Raw genomic sequence first — 13,510 nt, 5'->3', positions numbered from 1 at the left:
AAGCTGTTTCTCAAAATGAGAGTAGTCATCCAAAGGTGACGGCACAGCCTCGCTCCAAAATCTTAAAGGCCTGCAGTGTGATTTACCTATAGGAGCCCGACAAAGGCTCCAGTGTCCCTACCTGCCAGAGAGACTTCAAGTACCATTGGATGTGCTGGATCATATGGCCCAAGTGGCAGAGCAGTTTGCACAGCAACCTGGACCTGGGGCAGAGCTTTCTCTTCTTCTGGGCCCCACTGAAAACTAACAGTTTTTCAGGTCACTTGGTAAATGGACTGGAGTAACACACCAAATGAAGAATATGTTGCCTCCCAAATCCAAAGAGGACCACTAGGTATTGAGCCTCTTTCTTGGTTGTAGGAGAGCCAGATGCCACTTCCTGTTTATCTCAGAAGTGATATATTGACATGCTCCATACCACAGGACTCCTATAAATTTCACTGAGGTAGAAGTGAATTTTAGTCAGATTTATTTCCCACCCTCTGACACGCCAATATCTTACCAATTAGCCTAGTGTAGTTACTACTACTCACTCACTAGGTGTAATCAACATAATATCATCAATATAATGGGCCAGTATGATATCCCGTGGAAGGGAAAGGTGATTGAGATCCCTGCAAACTAAATTATGAATAGGACTGGAGGGTTGATTTGCCTCTGAGGGAGAACAGTGTATGTGTATTGCTAGCCTTGCCAGTTGAAAGCAAACTGCTGCTGGAGGGCCTTATGGACAAGTATGGAGAAAAAGGCATTTGCCACATCAATAGCTGCATACCAGGCACTCCGGGATGTGTTAATTTGCTCAAGCAATGAAACCATATCTGGTACAGCAGCTGCAATTGGAGGCACCACCTGGTTAAGCTTACAATAAAGTAATCCACTGTCATTCTCCAAGATCCACCTGTCTTTTGCACAGGCCAAATAGAGACGAATGAGGATGTGGTGTGAATCACCACCCCTGCATCCTTCAGGTCCTCGATAGTGGCAGTAGTATCTGTGATCCTTTGAGGGATGTGGTATTACTTTTGGTTTATTATTTTCCTAGGTAGAGACAGTACTAATAGCTTCCACTTAGCCTTTTCTACCATAATAGCCCTCACTGCATAAGCAGGGAACCAATGTGAGGATTTTTCCAGCTGCTAATATGTCTTTTCCAATTATGTATTCTGCAACTGGGTAAATAACCACAGGGTGGGTTCAGAGAGCCACTGGACCTACTGTGAGATGGGCCTGAGCTAAAGCTCCAATGACCACCTGACCTCCATGAGCACCTACTCTGACTGGAGGGCCACAGTGATGTTTTGGGTCTTCTGGAATCAGTGTCAGTTCAGATCCACTGTCTGGTAGTCTCTGAAAGGTATGATTATTTCCTTTCCCCCAATGTACAGTTACCCTGGTAAAGGACCACAGGTCCCTCTAGGGAAGGCTGGGAGAAAAGTTAACTGTATAAATTTTCATTAGTGTATCAGGGTCCTTCCTCAAGGGGAACTGGCATCCCATTTATTCAAGGGGTTTTGGGTCCGTAAACTGGCTTAACCCTGGGAATTGATTGAATGGCTGTGACTCTGTTTTTCTGAGTTAAGTGACTTTTGTTCACTTGACTTAGAGCTTTTCTGCTTATTTAGATCAAGAGAGAATTTCTATTTCTCTCCTAGGAGCATCATGATTAACTCACCAAGACCAAAGGTTTGTGTGAGTCTGACTTTTCTGATTGCTGCTTTGGCTCTACTGTTCATTATGGTAATCTTGCCTTCCTTGTCTTGTCACTCTGGGTTGAGTGCCACCACTTGGCCCCTGCCACCCTAGGATACATATATTCCTATTGCATTTAGGTTTCCCAATTGAGTGGCCGTGGTTCCCACTCTAAGATCTGTCCTCCAGAGAAGAGCCATCATGGAGCTCTTCAAGGATGTTGGGCTCCCCTCATAAATTTATTTCTCAAAATATTAGTGAAAGGTATGTCCTCTGGACCCCCTTCAGTGTGGGTGAGTAAGTCTTAAATGACAAGTTCACTCTAACATTTCAGTCTCTCTAAGCCTCTGAATGCCTTCCTTTACATTAAACCAAGAGACGTTGGGTATTTCCAGTTAGAGCCCTTTCTAACTCCCCAAGCTACAACATTAAATGCAGAATCTCACCTTAGTGAGCCCATGTCAATAAATTCAGCCTGATCCAACTTTATGTTCCCTTCACCATTATCCTACACCCTCAGAGTCCATTCCCACACATGTTCCCTGGACGTCTGCTTGTATAGATTAGAAAACTCAAATAGTTCTTATGAAGTGTAGTACACATCCTTATGGGTCACACTTTGTACCTCACCTCTAGAGGTCTGCTAAGTCTTGACTCTAGTTGTAGGTCCAGAAGCAGAGCGGGTAGTGGGGTGGGTCCTGAGGAGAATCAGCATTGTTTTGCATGGCAGCTCTCTCAGGGGAGGCCATTACTGTTTCCTCAGGCAATGCAGGGTTAATCCCCTCAGATACAGATGGAGAAGCTGCTACCACTGTGGGTGGGGAGGCTGCTGCTACTGGGTGGGAGTGGGAAGAACTCTTCCCCTGGTCAGGAAGACTCACTAGAGAAGGCTCAGTTTCCACAATTTCATCAGGGTCTTCTCACACATCCCATCCCAACTTACAGGATCTCGTTCTTTCCTAATCAGTCCCTTCACTTTAACAGTGAGGCTGGGAGTTCAATTTGTGTTGTAATTCAGCCTGTCTCAAAATGAGTTTCTGTATTTCGTTTTCACCAGTTTCAGCCCTGTGACTCCTAGAGATAAGGCTGTCTTTCAGGGCGTGCATAGGAGCTCTTAGATCACTTACGGAGTGCCTGAGCTGGGAATTGGAATCCCTGGGTTCATGCTTTTCTTTCACCACTTTGTCCAGCAACATTAGGCAACCAACCAATGTCATTTATCCCTTAGTTTTAAAAAATGTCCAAAAGTATCCACTTCTCTCTTTGCTTCATATAGTGGTTGATTAGGAGTTTCCAATGCAGATATATTACCTATCTTTAATCAACAGTTCACCACAGACTATCAGTACTCTCTTTACTACTGGAAAGAGTCATTAGAGTCTTTAATCAGATTAAAGAGCCAATTTCAGAAACGCCAGAATCAATTCAGAAAACTCATCTTTAAAATTCTGTTCCTCTAAAGCCACTCCTGGTATCAAAATCCGTATTAGTCCGGGTTTTTTAGAGAAATAGAACCGATAGAATATGTGCTCACGTGATTATAGACCCCAAGAAGTCCCACAGTCTGCCATCTGCAAGCTGGAGAACCAGGAAAGCTGGTGGTGTAGTTCATTCTGAGTCTAAGGCCTAAGAATCAGAGGAGCTGATAGTGTAAGACCCAGTCCAAATCTGAAGGCTTGAGAACCAGGAGCACTGATGTCCAAGGGTGGAAAAAAGGGGTGTCTCAGCTCAAGCAGAGAAAGCAGATTCACCCTTCCTCTGCCTTTTTGTTTTATTCAGGCCCTCAGTGATTGGATGATGCCCACCTGCACTGGTGAGGGTGACCTTTTTTTACTCAGTCTACTGATTCAAATGCTAATCTCTTCCAGAAATACCCTCACAGACACACCCAGAAATCATGTTTTAGCAGCTATCTGGGCATCCCTTAGCCCAGTCAAGATGATACATAGAATTAACCGTTACAGGGATATAAATAGACCCCACATCTCAAGTGGAGTAGTGTCAAAGAAGTTGCAGCCCTCTTTAAGCTACCAAATGTATCACACTCTGTTGGTGAGATTATGGGGAACAAAATTCCCATACAGTGCAGGTGGTAAAGACAACTGGTAGAACCTCTATGGAGTGGAATTTGTTGATATTCAGCAAAAATACATGTGCACTTAACTTTGCACTCAGCAATCCTTCTGGAATTTTATCTTAAAGATATACTTCAAAACTTTGAAATTACTTTGGTATAAGGTTATTTGTGGCATATAATGGCAAAAGATTGGAAGCCTACCCACACCAATGCCTACCCACAGAGGACTAATTGAATAAAATATGATACTTCCACACAGTGGATACTTGGCAACATTTTAAATGGATAAGCAAGATTTCCATACACTGATATGACATGATCTCCAGGACCTGTTCTTAAGGGATACAATGCTATATTCATCACATTACATGTAATATACAGTTGCTCTTTTTGTAAGAAAGAGGATTGGTTCAAATAGACACATTTATTTTCTTTTATTTGCAAAAAAAGAAAGATTGGAAAAATAAACCAAAAGTTAATAAAATGGTTACTTAGAGGGGAATAGGGAAAATAAGATGGGGGAGAGTCCAGAATAGAAATAAGACTTATTTGAACAGCATTGGTTATATGGTTTCAGTTTGGGGTCATGTAAATGACTGATATAAATAAAAATTGACCCCTAAAATACCAATTACTCAAAACTGAAAACAAATAAATTAACCTAAACACATATCATGTTGATGACATAACCACACAGACAAAAGAATTGTTTCAAGTGACTTTCAAACAGTCTTATTGTTAGTAATAATATTGGTATAATTACTTTGACTGTATTTGATATACAGCATAGGATAAAGCAAAAAGTAGCAAAGTTAATGTAACAGGAAAAAGTTACAAGTAAGCAATCAAAGAAGTCAAATAAAAATTTTATTATCTTTCGTTTTGAAAGAAAGTATTAATATGAATACATGATTTTTGGTCAACTTATTCATGTATAATTTATATAAAATACCATGAATGCACCCACTCTAAGTGTAACGGTATGATGAGTTTTGACACATAATACATATGTATCAACATATGGAACAATACCATTACCTCCCAAATTTCCTTGTGCCCCTGAGCAGTCAGTGCCCCTATCCTCTACCTTATGCAGCCACTGATATGATTTCTGTCACTATAGAAGGTAGCCTATTCTAGAATTTCATATAAATTCAATCAAATAGTATTATCTGAGTCTTGCTTTGTTCACATGGCTTTTTTTTTCTTTCTGAGATTAATCCATGTTGTTGCTTGTATCAGCAGTATTCCATTATATGATTCTAACAAAACTTGTTTTTTCAACCATCTGTTAATGAATCTTTGGGTTGTTTCCAGTATTTTACCTGTTTGTAAGTAAAGCTGCAATGGACATGCATATACAAGTCTTTTGGAGAACATGTGTTTAATTTTTGCTGGGTAAACATCCAAGAGTAGAGTTATTGGGCATAGAATAAGTGTATGTTTAATCTTATAAGAAGCTGCCAAAAATGTGTTCCAAAATAGTTATAACAGTTGACACTCCCACCAACAATGGTTGAGTACTCCAGTTACTCTACCCTCCAGACTCCTGGTGCCATCAGACTTTTAATTTTACCATTTTGGTAGATTTGTAGTTGTATATGCTTGTGGTTTAACTTGCATTTCGTTATGACTAATGATGTTGAGCATTTTTTTCATGTATTTACTAACCATTTTTATGTCTTCTTTTGGAAGTGTTTTCATGAATATGCACATTGAATATTTTCTCCCTATCATTTTCTCACCAGTGTCTTGGGAGAACAGAGAATTTTAATTTTGATTAAATCTAATTTACCAATTATTTTATGGTTAGTGCTTTTTGTATGCTGTATAAAATTATTGCTTACCCTAATATTCCATAGATTTCCCCCTATTTTGGGGAAAGTTCTTTTGTTTTAACTTTTTCTTGAGTTTATTTCTGTTTACTATGGAAGGTGGTGGCAGGTTTTCTTTTTTCTTTTTAAATAAAAATATTCAGTTGTGGCAGAGATCAAGATGGTAGAGTAGGAGGATGCTGGGCTCACCTTCCCTCATCAACACATCAAAACTACAACTACATATAGAGAGACTCTCACTGAAATAGACCTGGGGACTAGCAAGAAAGCTCTTCCACAACCAAGACTGTAAATAAAGATCCACACAGAGTCTCTTAGGAAGGGAGGAGAAGTGATTTGGTTGGGACCCACATCCCTAGCAGGGGACACACAAGAGGAGGGGGATATCACAGGCTCGGGGATCTTCCTGGGGGGTGAGAGCTTTGAGCCACATCTTAGGAACCCCAGCCCTGGGGTCCAACACCAAGAAGATGAGCCCCCTTAGCTGGTTTGAAAACCAGTGAGACTTAACCAGATGACTGTAAGAAACCGAGACTCTGCTCTTAAAGAACACATGCACAGACTTGCTCACTCACAGTCACATTGTGGAGGCAGCAGACTGAAAACTGCCTGGGGTTCTGGCTGGCTTGCCAGAACTTCCCCGGCACCTGTTCCCAGCTCCCCTCCCCAGCCTGCGCTGAGCTCCTGCTCCAGCCACTCTTTCTCTCCACTAAGGTAGAGGCTGCCATTGCCAACAAGAGTGCTCACACTTGGAGGGAATGGAGCTGGCTCAGACCCTGGCCCTGCCTCTGACCAGGACAGAGGCAGCCACTTCCAGCACATGCATCAGTGCACACACTTGGGAGGGAGCAAAACTAACTCCATGACGGAAACCACCATCACTGGAGTGTGTGTCCCTGTGCACACTCAGAGAGTGGGGGGCGAAGTGAACTCAGTAATGTGATGCCAACCCCTCCAGCCCGGACCTAGCCTCTAACCAGGGTACGCACACCTGGGAAAAAGTGAAATGAGCACAGAAGTACAGTCCCAAGCCCTCAGGACCCAGCCACACCCCAAACCAAGGTGGGGACTGCCATCACAACCTGGAGAAACCCAACTCCCTCAGGGCTCCTGCTCCAGCCCCTTGGGCCCTGCCTCCACTCCTGACAGGGAGTGCTGAACATTAAGCATAGGAGAGGCTCAGGCTCACACCTGGAATTGACTCTAGCCCCTGAAACTCCAGCCATACATCCCACCAAGGCAGTGGTGGCCAGCACACCCCAGAGGATGACACAGCCAGTGCTCACTTCAGATCCAGGTCTCCCAGCAAAGCCACTGGGCACATGTAGACTGCATAGGGATGCCCCCACACAGGACATGTCTTTAAGACCAAGACAGTTAACTGTTTCATCTAATTTCATAGAAATAGAGAAAATTAAACAAAATGAGAAGACAGAGGAATATGTTTCAAATAAAGAATAAGAAAAAAAACCAACTAATGAAAAAGAGATAAATAATTTACCAGATAAAAGTTCAAAACTTTAACAATAAGCATGCTAATTGAACTTGGGAAAAGAATAGATGAACATGGAATTTTAATAAGGAACTAGAAAAAAAATGAACCAGAGTTGAAGAATAAAATAACTGAAATGCAAAATACACTAGAAGGAATTAACAGCAGACACAGTGATACAGAAGAACACATAAGTGATCTGGAAGGTAGAATAATGGAAATCACCTAATCAGAACAGAAAAAAAAAAAACAACCAAATTTTAAGGGACTTCTGAGACAATGTCAAATGTACTAATATATGCATTACAGAGATCCCAAAAGGAGAAGAGAAAAAGAAAATGGCCAAAAATATATTTGATGAAATTATGGCTGAAAATGTCCTGAAGCTGAAGAAAGAAACAGGTACAAGAAGCACAGAGTCTCAGGGCTTCCCTGGTGGCGCAGTGGTTGAGAATCTGCCTGCCAATGCAGGGGACATGGGTTCGAGCCCTGGTCTGGGAAGATCCCACATGCCACGGAGCAACTAAGCCCGTGAGCCACAACTACTGAGCCTGCGCGTCTGGAGCCTGTGCTCCACAACAAGAGAGGCTGCGACAGTGAGAGGCCCGCGCACCGCGATGAAGAGTGGCCCCCGCTTGCCGCAACTAGAGAAAGCCCTTGCACAGAAACGAAGACCCAACACAGCCAAAAATAAATAAATAAAGTTATTAAAAAAAAAAAAAAGAAGCACAGAGTCTCAACCAAGATGAATGCAAAGAGACCCACAACAAGGCATATAATAATTAAAATGACAAAAATTAAAGATAGAGAATTTTAAAGGCTGCAGAGAAAAACAAAGAGTAACATGCAAGAAAGCCCCCGTAAGGCTATCAGCTGAATTTTCAGCAGAAATTTCATAGGCCAGAAGGGAGTGGCATGATATATTTAAAGTGCTGAAAGGGGAAAACCTACAACCTAGGATTCTCTATCCAGCAAGGTTAACATTCAGAATTGAAGGAGATAAAGAACTTCTCAGAGAAGCAAAACTAAAAGAGTACACCAGCACTAAACCAACCCTACAAGAGGTGTTAACGGGTCTTATTTAGGTGGAAAAGGAAAGGCTACAACAAGAAGTAAGAATTTTTAGGAAAGAAAAATCCCACTAGTAAAGGCAAACATATACTGAAGGGTGTGAATCAACCACTTAAATAAGCTAGTGCAAAGTTTAAAATACAAAAATTTTTAAATCAACTATAACACAGTAAACAATTAAGTGATAGGTATAAAGATATAAAACATGACATCAAAAACACAAAACCTTGGAGAAGGGAGTAAAAACTGTAGATCCTTTAGAATGTGTTTGAACTTAAATGATTATCAGTTTAAAACAAGTAGATGTAATAATATATTGAACCCCATGGTAACCACAAATCAAAAACCTACAAATAAACAAATGGCACCTAATCAAACTTATAAGTTTTTGCACAGTGAAGGAAACCATAAACAAAATGAAAAGACAACTTATGGAACGGGAGAAAATATTTGCAAACAACATGAACAACAAGGGCTTATTTTCAAAAACTATACAAATAACTTATACAGCTCAATAACAAAAAAAACCAAACAACCCAATAAATAAAATGGACAGAAGACCTAAATAGACATTTCTCCAAAGAAGACATACAGATGGCCAATGGGCACATGAAAAGATGCTCAACATCACTAGTTATTAGAGAAATGTGAATCAAAACTACACTGAGGTATCACCTCACACCAGTCAGAATGGCCATCACCAAAAAGTCTACAAACAACATATGCTGGAGAGGGTGTGGAGGAAAGGGAACCCTCTTGCACTGTTGGTGGGAATGTAAATTGATACAGCCACTATGGAGAACAGTATGGACGTTCCTTAAAAAACTAAAAGTAGAACTACTGTACGACCCAGCAATCCCACTACTGGGCATATACCCTGAGAAAACCATAATTCAAAAAGAGTCATGTATCACAGTGTTCATTGCAGCTCTATTTACAATAGCCAGGACATGGAAGCAACCGAAGTGTCCATCAACAGATGAATGGATAAAGAAGATGTGGCATATATATACAATGAAATATTAGCCATAAAAAGGAAAGAAACTGAGTTATTTGTAGTGAGGTGGATGGACCTAGAGCCTGTCATACAGAGTGAAGTAAGTCAGAAAGAGAAAATCACATACCTTATGCTAACACATGTATATGGAATCTAAAAAAAAAAAAAAAAAAAAAGGTCATGGAGAACCTAGGGGCAAGATGGGAATAAAGATGCTGACCTACTAGAGAATGGACTTGAGGATATGAGGAGGGGGAAGGGTAGTCCGGGACAAAGTGAGAGAGTGGCATGGACATATATACACTACCAAACGTAAGATAGATAGCTAGTGGGAAGCAGCCCCATAGCACAGGGAGATCAGCTCAGTGCTTTGTGACCACCTAGAGGGGTGGGAGGGAGATGCAAGAGGGAAGAGCTATGGGGACATATGTATATGTATAACTGATTCACTTTGTTATAAAGCAGAAACTAACACACCATTGTAAAGCAATTATACTCCAATAAAGATGTTAAAAAAAATCAGCAGAATACACATTCTTTTCAAGTGCATATAGAAAGTTCTCTAGGATAGATCACACACTAGGCCACCAGTCTCAACAAATTTAAGAGGATAGAAATTATATCAGGCATTTTTTCCAACCACAATGGTATGAAACAAGAAATCAATTACAGGAAGAAAAATGGGGAAAACACAAACACATGAAAACTAAAAAAAAACACACCACTAAAAATGCAATGTGTCAATGAAGAAATTAAACAGACGTTCAGAAAATACCTCAAGACAAATGAAAATGAAATCATAACTTTCAAAAGTCTACGGGATGCAGTAAAAGCAATTTGAAGAGGGAAGCTTATAGTGATACAGGCCTATCACAAGAAGCAAGAAAAATCTCAGATAACCATCCTAATCTACCATCTAAAGGATTTAGAAAAGAACAAGGCCCAAAGTCAGCAAAAGGAAGGAACCAATAAAGATCAGAGAGGAAAAAAATAAAATAGAGACCAAAAGAAAGAAAGAAACAACAATAGAAAAGATCAATGAAACTAAAAGCAATTATACTCCAATAAAGATGTTAAAAAAAAAAGAAGAGAACCCAAATAAACAAAATAAGAAATGAAAGTGGAGAAATTACAACCAATATCACAGAAACTCAATCATAAGAGAATACTATGAACAGTTATATGCCAACAAATTGGACAATCTAGAAGATATGGATACATTTCTAGAAACATACAATGTTCCAAGAAGCAATCAGGAAGAAAAAGATAATCTGAACAGAGTAATCACTAGTAGTGAAATTGACTTAGTAATCCAAAAACTCCCAGCAAACAAAAGTCCAGCACTCGAAGCCTTCACAGGGGAATTCTACCAAACAAATAAAGAAGAATTAATACCTATCTTTCTCAAATTATTCCCCAAAATTAAAGAGGACTAAAGACTCCCAGATTTATTCTATGAGGCCACCATTACCCTGACATCAAAACCAAAGACACTCCAAAAACAGGCCATATTACAGGCCAATATGTCTGATGAATATAGATGCAAAAATCCTCAACAAAATATTAGCAAACTGAATTTAACAATATGTAAAAAGGATTAAATACCATGATCAACTGGGATTTATTTCAGAGATGCAAGGATGATTCAACATATGAAAAAAATCATTGTCATATGCCACATTAACAAAAAGAAGGATAAAAAATCACATGATCATCTCAATAGACACAGAAAAAGCATTTGACAAAATTCAACACCCACTCAAGACAAAAACTTTCATCAAGTTGGGTATAGAGGGAACATAACTCAACATAATAAAGGCCATTTTTGACAAACCGACACTAACATCATACTCAATGGTGAAGCTTTTCCTCTAAAATCAGGAACAAGACAGGGATACCCACTCTCACCATTTCTATTGTATTTAACATGTTATTGCAAGTCCTAGCCACAGCAATAAGACAAGAAAAAGAAATAAAATTTATCCAAATTGGAAAGAAAATAGTAAACTGTCACTATTCACAGGTGACATGGTAATATATGGAGAAAATCCTAAAGTCTCCACCAAAAAATGATTAGAACTAATTAATAAATTCAATAAAGTTATAGGATACAAGATGATTAATACACAGAAATCTGTTGCTTTTCTACACACTAATAATGAACTATCATAAAGACAGAGCAAGAAAACAATCTTGTTTAAAATTACACCATAAAGAATAAAATACCTATTAAACTTAACCAAGGAGGTGTAAGACCTGTGCTCTGAAAACCATAAAACACTGATGAAGGAAATTGAAGATGATACAAAGAAATGGAAAGATAGCCTGTGTCCCTGGATGGGAGAATTAATATTAAAATGGCCATATTACCCAAAGCAATCTACAGATTTAATGCAATTCCTTTCAAAATACTCATGACATTTTTCACAGAACTAGAACAAATACTCCTAAAATTCATATGGGACCACAAAAGAGCTTGAATAGACAACACAATCTTGAGAAAAAAAAGAACACAGCTGGAGGAATCACCATCCCAGACTTCAGAGTGTACTACAAAGCTACAGTAATCAAAACAGTATGGTACTGGCACAAAAACAGAAATATAGATCAATGGAACAGAATAGAGGGCCCAGAAGCAAACTGTCACAATCTACAACAAAGAAGACACAAATGTACATTGAGGAAAAGACAGTCTGTTCAAAAGGGGTGCTGGGAAAGCTAGACAGCTACATGTAAAATATTGAAATGAGAACATTTCCTCACATCATATACAAAAATAAACTCAAAATGGATTAAAGACCTAAATGTAAGACTGGAAACCATTAAACTCCTTGAAGAAAACACAGGCAGTACACATTTTTATATAAGTCTAAAAAATAAATTTTATTTTGGATCTGCCTCCTCAGGCAAAAGAAACAAATCTGTTGCTTTCTTTTAAAGCAACTAACTTTTACTAAAAGTAAAAACACACAGATGGGATCTAATTAAACTTAAAAGCTTTTGCACAGTAAAGAAACCATCAACAAAGTGAAAAAACAATCTATTGAATGGGAGAAGATATTTACAAATGATATGTTTGATAAGGGGTTAATATCCAAAATATGTAAACAGCTCATACAACTCAATATAAAAAACAAACAAATAAACAACCCAATTAAAGAATGGGCAGAAGACCTGAATAGACATTTTTCCAAAGAAGACATACAGATGGCCAGCAGGCACATGAAAAGATGCTCAGCATCACTAATGATCAGGGAACTACAGATCAAAATCACCATGCAATAAGACCTCACACCTCTCAGAATAGCTATCATCAAAAAGACCACAAATAACAAATGTTGACAAGAATGTGGAGAAATGGGAACCCAGGTACTCTGTTGATGGGACTGTAGAGTGGTACAGCCACTATGGAAAACTGTATGGAGGTTCCTCAAAAAAGTAAAAATAGAGCTACCATATGATCAGAAATTTCACTCCTGGGTATATATCCAAAGAAAATTAAAACACTAATTTGAAAAGATATATGTACCCCAATGTTCATAGCAGAATTATTTACAATGGCAAAGATATGGAACCAACCTAACAAATACTGTATATTTTCACTTAAATGTGAAATCAAAAAAATAAAACAAATGAATGAATATAACAAAACAGAAACTGACTCATCAATACAGAGAACAAAGTAGTAGTTACTAGTGAGGGGAAGGGTGAGAAGAGGGACAAAACAGAGGAAAGGGATTAAGAGGTACAAACTACTAGGTATAAAATTAATAAGATACAAGGATGTATAAGATACAAGAATGTAATGTAAAGAACAAGGAATATATCCACTATTTTATAATAACTCTAAATGGAGTATAATCTATAAAAATGTTGTCACTATGTTGTACAGCTGAAACTAATAACATTGTAAATCAACTATATTTTAATTTAAAATAGTAATAATAAAGTCCAAAAAAGAATATTCAGTTGTGCCAGAGTCAATAACTTTCATTTCCTCATTGAATTACTTTGGTAAATTTGCCATAAAATCAATAGAGTATGTATGCATGGATCTCTTTCTGGACTCCCTATCGTGTACCATTGATCTATATGTCTTTTCTTATGACAAAACTACCGAGACTTCATGAATAGGTAGTATGGATGAATCTCCAAAAATATGCTGAGTGGAAGAAACAATTCTCAAAAGAATGCATGCTATTTAAATTTATATGAAATCCTAGAATAGGCAATATTCTATAGTAACTGCATATTCTATATTTTATTTGAATATTTAAATATATAAATCTAGACATGTAGTCAGTTTATTTTCATTCAGTTCAAATATTGTCTAATTTCCCTCATGA

Source organism: Balaenoptera acutorostrata, chromosome 3 (genome assembly GCF_949987535.1).
Source record: "Balaenoptera acutorostrata chromosome 3, mBalAcu1.1, whole genome shotgun sequence".
Classification (NCBI taxonomy): domain Eukaryota; kingdom Metazoa; phylum Chordata; class Mammalia; order Artiodactyla; family Balaenopteridae; genus Balaenoptera; species Balaenoptera acutorostrata.
Note: the sequence above shows the minus strand (reverse complement) of the source record.